General features: G+C 38.0%; 1 long non-coding RNA gene across 1 annotated transcript; it reads left to right on the top strand.

The window, feature by feature from the left end:
- Nucleotides 1-5,760: 5,760 nt before the first annotated feature.
- On the top strand, nt 5,761-8,243 carry LOC137727319 (uncharacterized). Its single transcript, XR_011067783.1, has 4 exons — nt 5,761-5,872; nt 6,032-6,147; nt 7,443-7,589; nt 7,814-8,243. It is a non-coding gene; the product is annotated as an uncharacterized lncRNA (long non-coding RNA).
- The last annotated feature ends 9,536 nt before the right edge of the window (nt 8,244-17,779 follow it).

The raw sequence follows: 17,779 nt of genomic DNA, 5'->3' as shown, positions 1-17,779 counted from the left end.
TTGGTGCTGTTTTGGGGCAGCGAAAGAACAAACAACCTCATGTTATTTATTATGCATCTAGAACACTAAATGATGCTCAATTAAATTACTCAACTATTGAAAAAGAATTACTTGCTGTAGTATTTGCATTAGATAAGTTTCGATCATACTTACTTGGTACTAAAGTTATTATCTTTACTGATCATGCAGCTCTCAAGTATTTGCTCACGAAAAAGGAGGCCAAGCCTAGACTAATTCGATGGATGTTGCTTCTACAAGAGTTTGACATTGAGATTCGGGATAAGAAGGGCGTGGAGAACGTGGTGGCTGACCACCTAAGTCGAATGGTGCATGAGGAAGCATTGCCAATTTCGGAAACATTTCCGGATGAACAACTTCTGTCAGTTGAGGTAAGTACCCCTTGGTATGCCGATTTGGTTAATTTTTTGGTGTCTAAGCAAGTTCCTAACACCTTAAGCAAGGCTCAACGTGATAAATTAAAAAAGGATGCACGTTTTTATGTGTGGGACGACCCTTATTTGTGGAAAATAGGCCCGGATCAGATTGTGCGTCGTTGTGTTCATGAATCTGAATTTAATTCCATTTTGCGTTTTTGCCATACATATGCATGTGGTGGACACTTTGGCACACAACGCACAACGTTTAAGGTTCTTGAAAGTGGTTTTTATTGGCCTACATTGTTTAGAGATGCTAGGGCTTTTTGCTTAACATGTGATAGATGTCAAAAGACCGGAAGTTTAGGCCAAAGAGACCAAATGCCACAAACCCCAATCCTTGTTGTTGAAATCTTTGATGTTTGGGGTATTGATTTTATGGGTCCATTCCCTATGTCTTTTGGTTTTACGTACATTTTACTTGCCGTTGATTATGTGTCAAAGTGGGTGGAAGCTAAAGCCACCCGAACTAACGATTCTAGAGTTGTTGCAGATTTTGTAAAATCTAACATTTTCTCTAGATTTGGGATGCCTCGAGTACTCATAAGCGATGGAGGGTCTCATTTTTGCAACCGCACCATTGCGGCGTTGCTCAAGAAGTACAACGTGTTGCATAAGGTTTCCACACCTTATCACCCCCAAACTAGTGGCCAAGCCGAAGTTGGAAAAGACTGTTGGGCCGAATAGAAAGGATTGGAGCTTGCGTTTGGAGGATGCACTGTGGGCCTATCGAACGGCTTACAAAACGCCCATTGGTATGTCCCCATTTCGGCTAGTCTATGGCAAGCCGTGCCATCTACCCGTAGAGCTTGAGCATAAGGCACATTGGGCGGTCAAAACCTTCAATATGGATGTGGACGCGGCGGGAAACCATAGGAAGCTACAATTGAGCGAGCTTGAAGAGATTAGGCATGAAGCATATGAGAATGCCCGGATTTACAAGGAGAAGACCAAGGTCGTCCATGACAAGATGATTAGAGGCAAAACATTCTCCATCGGGCAGAAAGTGTTGCTATTCAATTCTCGTCTTCGATTATTCCCCGGTAAGTTACGTTCTAAGTGGGTTGGTCCATTTGTTATCACTAATGTTTTTGTGCATGGTGCAGTCCAAATACAAAGTTTGAAAACTGGACAAGAATTCAAGGTGAATGGACATAGGTTGAAACCCTACTACGAGAACTTTGTTGAGCATGTTGTGGAAGAGATCCCATTGCATGCCGTGGGCTCCAATGGGGAATGAGCATAACGTCGTCCGGCTGCAAGATGTAAAAGAAAGCGCTACTTGGGAGGCAACCCATGCAATCAACAAAGGAAAAAATTGGGAATCGCTCCACACTCAGATTTGCGTCCCTAAACCCTTTCCTTTGTTGCTTACTTTATGTTATGTGTATTGTGTTTAATTGTGTCTAAAACATTGAGGACAATGTTGAGTTTAAGTGTGGGGGGGTAACATTCTGTTTTGAGATATTTTTGCATGAAATTCGTAGGGTATTACCACCTAACATGTCTAAACTTGTTTCCCACTGTTTTTAAGTGTTTTTAAGCTATTTTAGAGTGTTTTAGAGTGTGTTGACTTAAAAATCCGAAAATACCATAAAAATTTGAAAAATTGCTTTGAAAAACCCAAAAAGAGTTGTTTTTGTGTGTTTGTTTGTGTCGTAGGTTACCTTCCAACACAATGATGAGGATTTGGTTTTTAATTGCATGATGGTTAAAGAAAGTTACAAACATGGATGGACGTTTGATATACTCTTTGGTTTATGCTTGTTTGTAGTTATAGTTTACGAATTCACATGTAATCACAAATGATAAAAATCAGTTTTTGTAACATGCTTGAAGGAAGGAACTCAAACTAACGCTACATCCCTGTGAGACTTGAGCCTAAACGTTATTTGGAGAGTTAAAATCTGTGCATTATTGTTTTCTAAAGTCGTTGCATGATCTCATTATTCATTGCTTGGTTACTACTTAGAAGGCATTTCATCACTTAGTTCCAAATGCTAGAACTCATGCCCATTTCGTTCAAAGCATGTTATTAAATTGCATAACACATATTCAAGATGAAGTTGTGTAGTGATCACCATCAAAGCCAAATAGCCATGTGCCCTTAACTCATTTTGTGTTTAAGTTTAACCTCATTGAGCCGTGTTAGCCATGTTCTTTGTTAACCCATATCATCCTCACCTAGCCTAGATTAGGACCATCCGTACCCTTGTTCTTGAAGCATAGTAAGCATGAATGAATTCCTTTTGATTATGGTGTTGCAAAAAATAAGTGTGGGGGAAAGAGTATTTATGTGAGTTGATGTGCCATAGGCACATCTAGAAAAAGAAAAAAAAAAAAAAAAAAAGAGAAAAAGAAAGAAAAAGAAGTGAAAAAGAGTTGAAAAGTATTGTTTGTTGAAGTAAGGGCCCAAAACTATGAATTAGGCCCTAAGAGTTGTTTGAATCTTCCCTACTTGTCTAAAAGTTGATTTCCGCATTCTAAGTGAATTCTAATCATTACTTTGCTACTATTGCTTAAAGAACTTTTGTTTATCCCTACCTTTCCTTGTTAGCCAATACCCCAAGCCCTATTACAACCCTTGACTTCTATCTTGAGTGTTGTGCATTTCAATTGTGGAGTTTGAATTTGGTATGAGCATATGGTGTCACTGGTTCTCGCATTTAAGTAGTAGCATTCCATTCATGAGATCATATCTTAACATGTTTAATTACTCCAGAAATTGCTTTCTTTGTTATAACGTATGTGAGTACTAGTCTTTCATGTTTACATCAATCTTCTCACATATAACTAGTGTAGGGTGTGTAGTCAGAAAATCTGAGTGAAAATTGAATGCATAACTAGTGAGGAATTGAGGGAATTCTCTAAGGCATGTTACTACATTCAAAATGTGTTTTAATTGATTAAATGCGAACTAGTGAATAGTGACTATGAGTAAGTATGTGCTTAAGGGGAAGTAAGACTAAACGCTATGTGAGTAATGATCTTTGACATGTTATGTTTCATTGGAAATCCCTGAGGCAAACGTTGGAAGGTTTAGGTTATGTTTTGTTTGTTTTGTTTCGTTTTGTTTAGTTGAGTTGTTTTGTTTTGCTCGAGGACTAGCAAAAGTTAAGTGTGGGGGAATTTGATAGGAGCATATTCATGCAACTTAATTAGGTTGTTCTCGTGCATTTATGTTGTGTTTATTTAGTTATTTTAGTGTTTAAGGCCACTTTTGTGTATTTTCAGATTATAAGGCCAAAGTGTGCAAGAAGATGCAAATTGGAGTATTTTGGAGCGAAAGAGGAATGAATGAGTTGAAGACTTGAAGAAACGACGAATTCCTACTCCAACGATGAATTCTTACCAAAACGAGGAATCCTACTCAAACAAGGTTTCCTACTTGAAGTAGGAAAGTTAACCCTAAGTTTCCCATTTTGGTAACCTTTCCTAAACTTAAACGTCCGTATTTTCTAGCCACTTTGACGGCCTTGTATGCATTTTAGGACACAAAACCATGGCCCTAGCCCACTTTAAAGCCCAAGCCGTGCCCTTGCACTTTCTTTTCCTTCCCTTGCCGTGCAAGGGGGGGGGGGTATTTAAGTCCATTGTCATTCACTTAAACCCTATTTCCCTCTCCTAACCTAACCCTAGCCGCACCTTGCAGCCATCCCTTTTAATTTCTGATTTTATTTCCTAATTCTAGAAGCTTTTAACTTAATTCTAATTCACCAAAATAAAAGAGGGTTTGAATTTCTAAACCCTAGGGTTTCCACCATTTAGCCGCACCTAATCTTTTCACTCTAAGCCGTGCCCCCCCCCCATTGACCATTTCAACCTAATAAACCAAAAAGAAAATCTGCCGCAGCCACCATATCCCATTTATTTGATTCTTTCCACCCGTGCATTCCATAATCATTAAACCTAATGCTCCCAAAAATAACATGCTGCCGGGGCCTCCCATTTTATTATTAAACCCTTTTTCCCATTCCAATATTTGTTCAGCCACAAAAGAATCATTCCAGCCGCACTTTCTCCCCACAAAATTCCAGCACCCATCCAACACAGCCGCACCTTTCCTCCACCCTCGCAGCCACCTTACACACCTTCCTCTATCACTCCACCACCTTGCCGCACCACCACACTTCTCTAAATCCATCCCCAATCCAAAATAACATCCAAATCATCCATTTAACCTCACTGCCGCAGCAAGGAGAAAAAGAAAGAGGACTTAGACGCGCAGAAATTCAAGTGGATTCGTTGGGCGTTCTAGGTGTAATCAATCCTTTGTGCTTTATGTTTAAATTCAATTGTATTTCTCTTTTTGTGAACATGAGAGGCTAAACCCCTATTTAGCTAGGGAGTGATTCGAAACCATGTTTATGCTTGCAATATGATTTGATTACATTTGGTTGGAATTTCATGAATGGTGAATTCAATTTGTTTAACTGCTTGATCGATAACTTATTTATGTATGTTGATTGAGAGTGCACGCTTAATTTTCATGCATGAATATGACGCTAGAATATAAGTGAGTTTCACCTAATAGTTATGAACTTATATTCACAAGTAGTGGAGGTTGCTTATAAACAATCGCGTTAAATGAATTCTTGGCACTAGTTTCATGCTCATCATAGTAACGAATGCCTCGTCAACACTTATAGTTTTCATGATGCTTAATGATCTTTGATTGTATCTTTATTGTGCTTTTCACGTAAAGGACTTTTGAAGAATGTTTTGAATTGCGTTGCGCTAACCCATCCAATTCATTAACTTAAGGAGAATTTGACGGTTAATTTAAGCGGACCTAATTAACCCGGGGTGTTGAGTTTCATAATTCATCGAAAGACCAACTGAAAATCAAATTGTATGCAAGTGTGACATGTGTGCAGAAGAACCTTCTAGCTAGCATTCATCCATATTTTCATCACATTCATATTTACATTCTGCCTTTAAATTACAATCAGTGTATTTAGTTTAATTTCGTCAAAACCTCAATCCCCCTTTACTTTAGTGTCCAATTTAGTTAGAAAGTGTCTTAGTTTGTGTTTATAAGTGTTTTGCATTCCTTGAGTCTTTTGATTTGTTTTTAGTGTTTTATTGTTTAGTTTTGCATTTTTTGAGTCTAGTTTAGTGTTTTTAACGTTTGTTTTACGTTTTTGAGTCAGTTTCCAAGTGATTTAATAATCTCTCCTAATCCCTGGTCTAGAACGATCCCTACTTGCATCTTTACTACAATTGTCAAAAGATGGTTTTAATTTGTGTGCTTAATTAATTCGCATCATTTACCAAACATAAAAACCTCCGAGCTTTGATAGCCATTTTTTTTCAGAATTAGTACCAAACTAAGGCTAACCCCAACCCGCTTTCACGACTGTAAGTCCATAAGCCGTCGTCTCCAGCTCGCTCTCAGTCTCAACCGACTTCTTTGGCTCCCCTCCGTCGGGTAGCAGGTAATTCGCTTAAATTTTCCTGTCTCTTGTTCTCGGGAAAATTGGGTTCGAGTCAATTCACTCTTTCCAATTGCTCTGTCTGCAAAGTTTTAGGTTTGATAGCCTAGATTTACATACAAATTTGTATACAAATATGAATTGACCTATTGATTTGAACAGTACTATTTGACAGAAGATGGCATGGAGGCAAATGTTATTCTCCACCAGATCAATGTTGGTACCATTTTCCACAGCCGGGTTCGCCAGATTCTCCACCAAATCAAACCCTTATCTAGGTAAGTCAGAATTTTGCTGTTAGGGCTTGGTGCTCATTTTTGAATTTTCCATATTTCTTTGGTTCCCAGAAAAGGGTAGGAAAGAAAATTTATGGGTTTTCTTAATTTGTTGATATGCATTTCTTCAAATGTAAAAGATCCAGTTTTTATGTAGTCGGCGATCGTTTGGTGTCTAAGATTGGACTGGATTAGAAGGGAGAAGTTTCCTTGGCGTTCGTGGACGGAGCAGGAAACATTTTTTTAGTGGGGGCAACTTCGAATGACAAAATTAAATTAACAATTCGATACATTGCTATCAACTTATTGTCCAACAACGTATTTTTGGTAACTGGTGCTTAGAATGGTGAAATTGTAAACCCCATTAGCTAACGGATAAAGTTACTTGGCTAGGAAGGGTGAGAGGGTAGGAAAGGTACAGAATGTGAAGAGGTTTTGTTTTTTTTTTTTTTATGAAGTTATGTGAGAGGGTATTTTGAGCTGTGAGTGTTTGGACCGAAACTTCATTTTTTAGTATATAAGGTAAATTATATTTTTAGTTGGAGCATTTTCATGGCAAAAGAAGTTGAGTTATCCAGCAAGTATGCCGCCTCCGTCCATGCATGTCTGTCTAATGCTCTTTTAATCCCCTCAAAATGAAAAATCATTCATTTCCACCTTCAAAACTTTAGGCGTTAGCTAATCCATTCCAAATCTAGGCACAAGCCCTTAGGGCCTGTTTGGTGGGTTGGATGGGATTAGGTAGCTACGTGGGATAGGACAAAATATGGAATCTGAAAACAGTGCAGAAGTGGAAAGAAATGGGGTAATGCTCTATATTGAGGTTTTGATAGATAGAAATGAAAATTTTTCTTGGTCAATGAAGAAGGAATGGTTAATGAGGTTGCTTATGATTGCGTTGCCTCACTTGTTTAGGTTTTGAGAAAGTTGGGGGTTCTAAAAAATGGTTAGTCAAAAAATATTGGGTTTTGTTCTTCAGTGTTTCTTGTATGTAACTATCTATTTACTAAGGAACTTTTATTTACTACTGGAAATCGAACTGGGGTTCTGCTCTGTACTTTTTCTTTGAGATTATTATTACTGTTATTTTATTTATTTTATTTTGCTCCTCTCTGATGCTATAAGATTAAGAATAATGAAGGGAATTAAAAGTGAATATTTTGTGTGCATAGATTAGCCTATAAGTAGTTGTGTAGGCTAAATTGGGCGGTCTCCATTTCCATGTTTCAGATTGTAAAGTGGATTTAGTTTAATGGGGAAACATCAAAATTGGGTTCTCGTGGTTGTTTTTCATGCAGTGAAAGTTGGGATACCAGAGTTTTTGAATGGGATTGGCAATGGAGTGGAATCCTATGTGGCCAAGCTTGATTCTGAGATTGGCGATTTCCAAAAGCTGCTTGTCACGTACTCTTAGACTGAAGAAACTTAGCGTCCCTTGCAAACATGTAAGCAATCTTGAGTCTATCACTTATTTTACAATTAGAGACTCACCAGCTAGACTTTGAAGTCTCTGTTTTTAGTTAGTTCTTGCAATTTTAATATCAGTATTGTTTTTCATTGGTGGTTTGGATCCGAGGAATCCTTTAAGCATGCTGATGAATTTGGTGGTTGATTTCATTACTTCACACTGTGATTTAAAAAATTGATAGCTGGTTTCTGTTTTGCACAGGAAGCTGATCTTGAAATACACTCACAAGTATAGGCTGGGACTCTGGAGGCCTTGATCTCAGCCTGTCAAAGTCTAGTTAATCTGGAGTAGCATGTCCTTTACACAGATTTTGTCTGTTGCAAAATGTCATTGTCAGACACTTGATGCATTAAGCTTTGAAAGAAGAGTTTTGCTTGTTTTTTGTTCTAGTCTTTCATCACCTTTATTTAACTTTCATTATGAAGTTTAGTGGTTTAGTGTCTGATTTACTGGATAACTGGATGTTCAGTTCCATGATGTACCTAGCCAGTTGAATAGAACAAAATAATTTGTACCAGATTTAGTTACAACATTGCTGATGTAGGACATGAAATAAGATCATCGAAAGATTCAATACATTTGGCTTTTGAAATTCAGCCGATATACATGGAATACAAGGGTTTTGAAGTAATGAATTTTATGTAATAATTCAATCTATATTTAATGTAATAAATATATGTTAGTGGGGTAGATTAAGTGGGGTTAATATTAATGAGTTCATAAACTCTAGTAATGATGCATGTATCAGTAATTATTAAGAGGGGGTTTAAGTATCTATAAATTCATGTATTTGTAAAGAAAAGGGGAGAAGTTGTTTGAATTATCATATTGATATTTGAATTGTAAACTCGTTTTTATGTGCCTTTCTCTTTGTAAGAGTCTGCTGCTTTTTTCTTTCTAGTGTGTACTTTGTAGGCTGGTACTAGAACCAAAGTTTATAGGGTTTTCAGGCCTATCCACACACTAGGAGATAGTGGACCCTACCTATCCATTCTATCTATCATTATAATTCGTTTCTATCCACTGCGCCTTGCATCAATTGCTCATCACATCTCACACTCATGTGGAACTCAACACATCGAATCCATATGTAAGAGATGTGATTGGACATTTATGGGTGCATGTATCATCAATCCAGTACCTACATTACTTTGAAGAGCTAGCTTGGTTTTCAGTTACTGAAGAGCTAAAGATTATGAAATCCCCCATGTAGACAGCTTTGCATTATCGGCACTAAGTTACCAATGCAGCATTCAAAGTGGTAACCAAAGCTTGCAGTTACCAACGCAACAAAGTGGTAACCAAAGCCTGGCATGTGACTATCCACTAGAGCCCGTTTGATAACTATTTTCATTTTAGTTTTTAGTTAACTTTTTGTTTTTGAAATATTGGTTTGTAGGCCGTTTTGGTACCAGTGCCTATTTTTTCCCATCTCCATTCTTCAAATACTGTTAGTAATACGGAAAAACTCTCTATAGTGGAGGGTTTGGGTGGTCAAAGTCTTTGATGGGCTTATGTTGTAAAGAGACAAGTTAAAATCCTCACATCCCTCGCTACTGAGTTATCGAGGACTAGGCCCAAACCATCTCGAAGGAAAAACAAGTCCTAGGGACTGCTTTGTTGATTTTCTAGCAGCTACTGGGTGCTTAGCGGCTATAGAAGCTTTTCCCACAGCCATGGAAGCTCTTCCGATGACTGTGAATGCTTATTCGGTGCTGATAGAGTGTTTCTCTCGATGCTGGTAGAGTGATTTCCCTAGGCGCTAATGGAGTGCTTTCCCTGGGCGTTGATGTGGTGCTTTTCTTAGGCGCTGATGTGGTGTTTCCTTAGGTGTTGATCGACTGTTTCCCCAGGCGTTGGTGGAGTGTTCCTAGGCCTTGATGGAGTGCTTTCTCTCGCTGGTTCTGGTGGCTTTAGGGAGTATTTGTTAAACTGACAAACTTTGGGAGTTAAAACAAATAGGCTAAGCATGAGAGCTTGAGGTATGGGAGCTAAAGACCCATAAGTTTCGAAAATGAGATGGTGTAATTTGTTTTGGTGCAATTAGATTGTGATTTAGGAGAATGATTCATAAAAGATCTTGCAATGGTTGAGTTTCTAGTCACGGTGGCTGATTGAGGCTTCTAAGGTAGAAGATGAAGGGTGAAAGGCGAAAGCTTAGAGTTGGCATCTATGGCTTACTGGAAGGCTTGCAGTAGTTAAGAATGAGTTTTTGCAGCAGGAAGAAGAGTTTCTTTCAGTAGGTGAATCTTTTCTTCCCTAGGCATGAGGTTGAAGGGATTTGTTAGAAGGAGTTTAGTCTGTAGATTTGGTATTTTTTGTAGTAGATGAAGGGAAACATTAGAGGGAAGAGAATGAAAAACTTAGGGCTAGGTTTGTGGCTGATGTAGGAAGCTTGCAGCAAGCAAGAGAGATTTCCACCAGCTGGGAGAAGATGCGTTTTCCCCTTTGCTTACAGCTAAGCATGGTGTGTGTCTCCTGCTTGTAATAGAACTGGTCATCCCTCTCTCTAATCTGGGCTTCCCATTTATAATAGGTGATGGTTATCCTTAATTTTTGTTGAATAAAATGATGTGTCGAAAACAACTTGTCCTCGAGTAAAACAAAGAACCAAAGTTGCCTTATGCCTAGTGAACAAAATGGGACAGTAGAAATAGCTTATTTCCAACAGATAAAAGGATGTAAAGGTTAAAGATGCTAAATACATTTTTGGTAGGAAATAATGAAGAATCTTCCTCTAATGGTGAAAGCTACGGGTTCATTTTGTGCTTACTTTTCCATCGAGCTAAAAATGTGAAACAGTCTAGTGCAGGGATTGGTTCACGTGAAGACAGGTTTTGGTGCAAGGAAAGGGTGGAATACTTTGGTCAGGGAAAATGTGACATACTTTGGTCACAGAAAGGGTGAAATACTCTAGGAAGATAAGTTACTGTGGAGTTGGACTAATGACAGTGCACAACTGAATTGTGCTTGGACTTTGATACTCCCAAGTAGGCTAAAGTCTCCAATATCGAAGAGTTTTCCATGTGCCTTGTGGACCTCCATACCCTTCCAATCCTCAACCCTCAAGCAAGCCCTATTAAACCACAGGTGTTAAGTCCATATAAGCTTGGTAAATGTTGGGTTTAAAAGAATGTACTTGGTGTGACATGATAATTAAATAAAACCTTGCTTAGTATATAATATAAATAGGATTTAGCACGAAATTACATGTACTGTATAGGATGTTTGGGCCTTCAATCCTATTGAGCCTTGCATGACATTTTTGGGCTCCTACAAGAATAAACTTCACATTGTAATAAGTTATAATTTTTTAGGTCTCGTCTTAAGGAAACTTGCCTCCACATAGTAATAATTGTCAAGAAGCATAAAAATATGCAATGTCACCAATGAAGTTTAAGATGAATAAAATATTTATCTGAAGTTGTTTAGAACAATAATTTGTCTTTTTAGAGTTTGATGTCACATCTTTGAGCTTGTGGCACATAATACTCGTCAACATGGTTACATTCTTGTTGAAGCAAAAATTTTTCTACCTTCTCAAGTTGTTTACAACTTTTGAGCATAAGACTTTTGGTGTGCTTTTATAGATTAGGTATCTCTCTTTTTCTAATGTTACATCTTGACATGTTCTACTACTAATGTAGTTACTTGCATCTAGACAACTTTCATTATAGACAATTGAGTCATAAAATAATATTTTTTTTAACTATACCTCTATTAAGTAAAAACATCTTATAATAATAAGATTTGTTTGTCCAAACATTATGACTATATAGAGGTTTTATGGTACATAATATTGCACATGTATACGTTTTTGTTAACTTTTATCTCTCTTTCAATCAAAAAGGGTTTTATCACAAATAGTCCCTGAAATTTACCAAAGTCCTCATTTGGTTCTTTAGTGTTAAAATTAATCAATCTCATCATTACAATTGACAATCACACATCAATTTAGTCATTCTGTTAAGATTCTTTCAAGTTTTCTGTTAATGTGCGGACTAGACACTTGTAGGGCCTATAAGTCCAATAATATGCTAACATGTGGATTACAAAAAAATTATTTATTTATTTAAAATTTTAAAATCTATAGCAACAAAATAAAAAGGAAAAAAATTCTAATTTTCTCACTTTGCACCCTAAGCTTTTGAAATTGGATTGACTTACACCTTGTCTCTTTGAACGTCAAATCATCCATGAAATTGATAAATGTTTGTCAATGTGAAGCAAATATGGCTTACATGTTAACCATATAATAATCTCAAGCTTACTACGTCGTCAATTTAATGAATTATCATACAATCAATCAAACTGAAGCACAAAGATACAATTTCAATATCTTTGGGTGCAATATGAGATAATTGAAACTTCGTAGCCCATTTTGAAATTTGCCCTAAACATGGAGGGTATAAAATGTGACATCCCACATCGCCCAGGGGAGTGATCCTTAAATGTATATTCTCATCCCTACCTAGCACGAGGCCTTTTGGGAGCTCACTGGCTTCGGGTTCCATAGGAACTCCGAAGTTAAGCGAGAAGGGGCCTAGAGCAATCCCATGATGGGTGACCCACTGGGAAGTTGCTCGTGAGTTCCCAAAAATAAAACTGTGAGGGAATGGTAAGCCCAAAGCGGACAATATCGTGCTACGGTAGTGGAGTCGGGCCTGGGAAGTGATCCGCCCCGGGCCGGGATGTGACATAAAAACTAGTTAACCCTCATTTCAATTATTTTTAAACCTTTAAAGCACTTTTAAAAAATTTATCTTTTGTATAGTCCTTGTGGCAACATATTATTGGACTTATAAGCCCTACACTACACGTATGCTTAGCCAGCACATTGAGGGTGTGTTTGTTTGCCATTCTTAGCCCTTACTAGACTGGACTAGACTAACATATAGTCTAATTCTGTGTTTGTTAACAACAGGGATTAGCATTAGTGGGACTAGGAGGGACTCGCCTCCACTAAAGCCTTCCCTAGAGGGTCTTAGCGAGACCCTCCAGAAAGAGCCGAACTGCTAAGACTAGCTTTGTTCACCCTTTTAATCATCTGCGAGCTTCGTCGATCTCACCCTTTCTGCTTTCAGACCTATAGATCTCGTCTTTCGCACATCAACAGTAGCAGCAGTAGCAGATCAACGGTCATCAAATCAATCTTGCCCTTCTGTGGAGGTGATGCAGATGGTTGATGGGTTGTTTCAGAGGAATCAATCGACAGTGGTGACTCATGCTTCTCTCTTTCTGCAGTCCAGCTTGTCTTCCTCTCACAAGTAACGACTCAAGGTACTCTCTTCATCCTCCTCATCCTCCTCTTCTTTTCCTGATTCAAAACAAATTCAAAGTTTCAAATTGCAGGCTGAGAATCTGCAGCAATTTACGGGCTGAGGAAAATTGAATTATTCGTAGTACTGTGAAGTTTTTGTTAACCATATTGCAGAGCTTTAATGGAGAGATATGCAAAGAAGAATTGAGAGATACAGAGAAAAGTTGAGAGATAAGAGAGAGAGAGAGAGCTTGGAAAAGAAGCTACTGAATCTTGTATTAGATTTTCTGTAATTACAACAGTACACAATCTTACATTATATATTGTAAGATCGTAGCCTAATGCCTTATCTACTTTATTACAATCTTATCTTATACACTTTATTATACCTACTATAACAATATTGTGTAACTAATCTCCTTGATGAATGACAAATGGCATAATCTTCTTCATTCATTATTTATATTCTAACATCCCCCCTCAATCCCATGTTTGGATGAGCCAAGCATGAGATTGCAGCAGTGAGTGTTAAATAAATGAAAACTCAAGCCTTTTGTTAGGATATCAGCAAATTGCTCAGAAGATGAGACAAACTGAACAAGCAATTTCTTAGCAGAAACTCTTTCTTGAACAAAATGAACATCCACTTCAATGTTTTTAGTCTGTTGGTGTTGAACTGGATTAAAAGATAGGGCAATTGTTGATAGACTATCATAAAAAAGTACTGGAATATGTTGAGGTTGAATATGTAGGAAAGTGAGCAACTGTTGGATCCAATCCAATTCTGCAGCGGTAGATGAAAAGGCTTTATATTCAGCCTCCGTTAAAGAACGTGGCATAATTTGTTGTTTCTTAGCAAACCAAGAAATATGATTATTTCCTAGGAATACAACCAAACCAGTAGTGGACCTTCGATCATTTGGATCACCTGCCCAGTCAGCATCACTGAAGGACTTTAAAACCAATTCTCCTCTGGTGTAAGTAATTCCATGAGAAATCGAGCCTTTGAGATATTGTAAAATCCTCTTCACTGCTGTAAAATGAGAGACCATTGGAGTTTGCATTAATTGGCAAACTTGATGAACAAAAAAGGTAATGTCAAGTCTTGTAAACACAAGGTACTGCAATGCTCCAACAATGCTCTTGTATAAGCCAGGATTATTGTAAGGTTGCCCACCATCCTTGAGAAGTCGATTGTAAGAAAGACAAGAAGTTGAAGTAGGTTTAGAGTCTAACATTTCTGTCTTCTTTGAAAGATCTTGTATATATTTTTCTTAAGATAAGAATAGTCCATCCTTTGTTCTTGCAATTTGAATTCCCAAGAAAAAAATGTAACGGACCCTTAATGTCAAATTCTATTCTCAAGTCTAAAATTACTTGTTGAATTGCATATGTAGCACTTCTAGTGATGATAATATTATCAACATACAGTAACAACACAACAATTGTAATTCCAACATGCTTCACAAATAGAGAACTATCAAAATATGTGTTGATGAAACCCAATTTAGGCAAAAGCTTAGTAAACCTGTCATTCCAAACTCTGGGAGCTTGTTTTAAACTATAAAGTGATTTCTGTAACTTGCTTACCAAGGAAGGAAATCGATCATCTACAAAACCTGGTGGTTGGGACATGTACACCTCTTCATGTAGTATGCCATGTAAGAATGCATTCTTGACATCCAGCTGCTTCAATGCCCAATTAAACTGTGCTGCAAGTGCCAGAATTAACCTCACCGTTGTTTGTTTTACTTCAGGGTTGAATGTCTCTTCATAATCAAGTCCTTGCTCCTCACTAAACCCCTTTGCTACTAACCTAGCCTTGTGCCTTGTAATTGTCCCATCAACATTTCATTTAATCTTGAAAATCTACTTACAACCTACTAAATTCTTCTGAGATGGTAAAGGAACCAGAGTCCAAGTTTTCTGAGAATGAAAAGCCTCAAGTTCTTTTTTCATAGCTTCAAACCATACTGGAATCTTCATAGCAGACTTATAAGATGAAGGCTCAATCTGTGTTAAATCAGCTACTTGATCATTATGAACTGAAGCATACAAAACTTTCTTCTTAAAGATGCCATTCTTGGATCTGGTTTGCATAGGATGAATGTTCATAGGTGGTAAATTGAAAACCACTTGCGAACTTTCAGGACAAAATCTAGATTGCACAGTCACAGAAGAATCTGGTGCAATAATGGACTGTGAGGTATTGGATATGGGTGAATTGGGTAAGGTTTGTGGTGGTGATGTTGAGGATGAAACCTGTGGTGTGAGAGACTTTATAGTAGTAGGAGATACCAAAATGTTCTGAAGGTTAGGAATCGAAGAAGGGCTAGGTGTAAGAACACTGGACTTAGGATGAGACTTAGTGCAAAAAAAGGCATATGGAAAGTCCAATTCATCAAATATCACATGTGTGGATATGAAGACCTTCTTATTATTTAACTCGTAATAGATGTATCTATAGTTAGATGCATACCCGAAAAATACACACTTCAAAGTCTTAGGTTGTAGTTTGGTGATATTCACGTGGCATCTCTTGGCCTACGTGGAGCCAAGTCGGGGCTCACCCGTTCGGGTGGGGTCAAAGGGGACCCACCCATTCACGGGGCAGTACGGGCCCATCCCCTGGCTCAGATATCAAGTTAAATTTCAGGTAGAATGGCCAAGGGCCCACTCCAACAACACCGATACTGTCCCCACTTAACCACCTGCTCAATCCGTCAGGTGTGGGGTTTTAATCCAAAAAGCTTCTGTGATAGTTAGAATGGGGTAATTCTATTTAAAGGGTTTATTCTCAAGCCTTCTGGCCAATGTAGGACGGAGGAATTCTAACAGTTTTGTTGCTTCTGTAAGAGCTGTTCTCCACATCAACACCTTCTCCATGTTCTTGTTGTACTTGGATTCAAAATCAGCTAGTGCCTCGCCAATACTTCCTTTTTGGTCACGTACATCCAAGGGATCAACCTTGTAATAAATTGGCCAAACTATTTGCTGCTTAGATTCCTTACATCGGAGGATCTTAACTAGTTCATCCAAGCACCACTCAGAGGATTCAAAGTTTTTAGAGAATACAATGATGAAACCCTTGACTCTTCAATAACTTTGAGAAGCACGGGGAACGAAAGTTCTTCTCCTCTTCTAAAAAGGTAGGTTTTGATTCCCTTTTGAAGAAAATTGTTGTGCAAATTGTTTGTAAAATTGTTGAGTGTATCCACGGCTCTGTAACATAGGAAGATATCGTATGTCCATAAATGGGTGACCGAAGAAGAAGAGGAGGAAGAGGCTCCTTGTCTACTGATCATTGAAAGAGCTAGCTATAATCTATATGTGGAGAAATTAATAAATGTGCTTAATATATGTGCTAATATATGGAAAATAATTTGCCTACAACATAATGAAATGTTATTTGCCTCAAAGTTATTTTACATATACATGTAGGTAAATTATTTTACACATATATATATATTTATATTAGTGTAATAACATGTCCCTGATTTTATAGTTTTATAAACTTTAAAGGTGTGATTTTACGAAAATGTCTCTAGGGGCAAAATTGTTGACTTTCGTTGAATTCATTTTGTGATGCGTATGACCTATTATCTTACCATATTCTCGAAGTACTCGACAGTATAAACGAGTAGGTGCAAGTGAAATTGAATTCGGAGTTACGACGAAAATTCTACAGAACTATGAACGTGATGGGTATTTCGATAATTTCACGTGGCAGGAGATATTTTTCGGTTTTGTCTTTTATGGGATTAGAGTGTGAACCAGGGGGGGGACCCACACCCTACTCTTTTCCCTCACTCATATGTCCCCTTCCAAATGCTCTTGATCCCTCTCTTGCTGCCACCTCACTTCTCTCCTTTTAACTCTCTATGCTCTCTATCCTTCCTAAACACTCTCTCCCTCCCTGCAAAATGAAACCACCACCACTGTAGACTAACAACTATAGCGAGCTACACTCCTAACCACCGTGTCTCTCTCTTATCACTCTCTCTCTATCTCAAACATATATCCCTATCACTTTCTCTATTCTGATGGCACTGAAACACCGAGACCACCACTGCCTGAAATTTTCTCGGTGAACTCTTACCAATGCCGACCTAGGTAAGCCTCCTGAATACTTTAAACCTTATCCTTTTGGCCTTATGATTCAATTCTGAGTGTGTTTGTGTATTTTGGACGGTGGAACTACACAGAGACGATGAGGGGACTTTTTCCTAGATTCCAGCGAACTCACGTGACTTTGCAGGCTTCTCCGGCCATTTTTCAACCATGGTAGTACCTAGTGATGGTATATTTCCCTTCCTCTCCTCTTAGGCTTCAATTTGGTAGATAAAATGTGAAAAATAGTTGAGAAATCAAGCTAATCGAACCTCGTTTTGTTCTCTGGCGAAATTTCCAAAATCCGGCAGTTGCAGCGACAATCGGAAAAAGCAAAAACAAAAAACAAAAAAGAAAGATCCAAACCCAGATCCACGAGACCGATCGGGTCCATTTCTAAATTTAGAGGGAGTATTCTGTTAACTCCCAGTTAAATTTAACAGAATATTCCGTTTGAGGATGGAATATTCCATTAAAGTTAATTGTTGACCGTTAGTTGACTTTTTCAAATTTTCTCTGAAACCCTCCTAACCTAATTTCGATGCCCCGAGTCTATTTCTAGCATCCATTTAGTGAAATTCCAAAATTTTAACATAGTTGACCGCCAGGGCGGCTTGGTTGACATTTTAGGGTTGACCTTTGACTATTCGTTGACTTTTTATGAAAATTACCCGGGACCCTTCTTAGTGTATTTCAACGCTCTGGTTCCAAATCCACACTCTGTTTTCTCAAATTTGATCATTTAAGTTGAGTCTAATAAGTCCCAATATAATGCTTAGGTGCGATTACTATTGGAA

Source organism: Pyrus communis, chromosome 3 (assembly GCF_963583255.1).
Source record: "Pyrus communis chromosome 3, drPyrComm1.1, whole genome shotgun sequence".
Lineage (NCBI taxonomy): Eukaryota > Viridiplantae > Streptophyta > Magnoliopsida > Rosales > Rosaceae > Pyrus > Pyrus communis.
The sequence above is the reverse complement of the archived record's forward strand: the minus strand, read 5'-3'. Positions and strand labels throughout refer to the sequence as shown.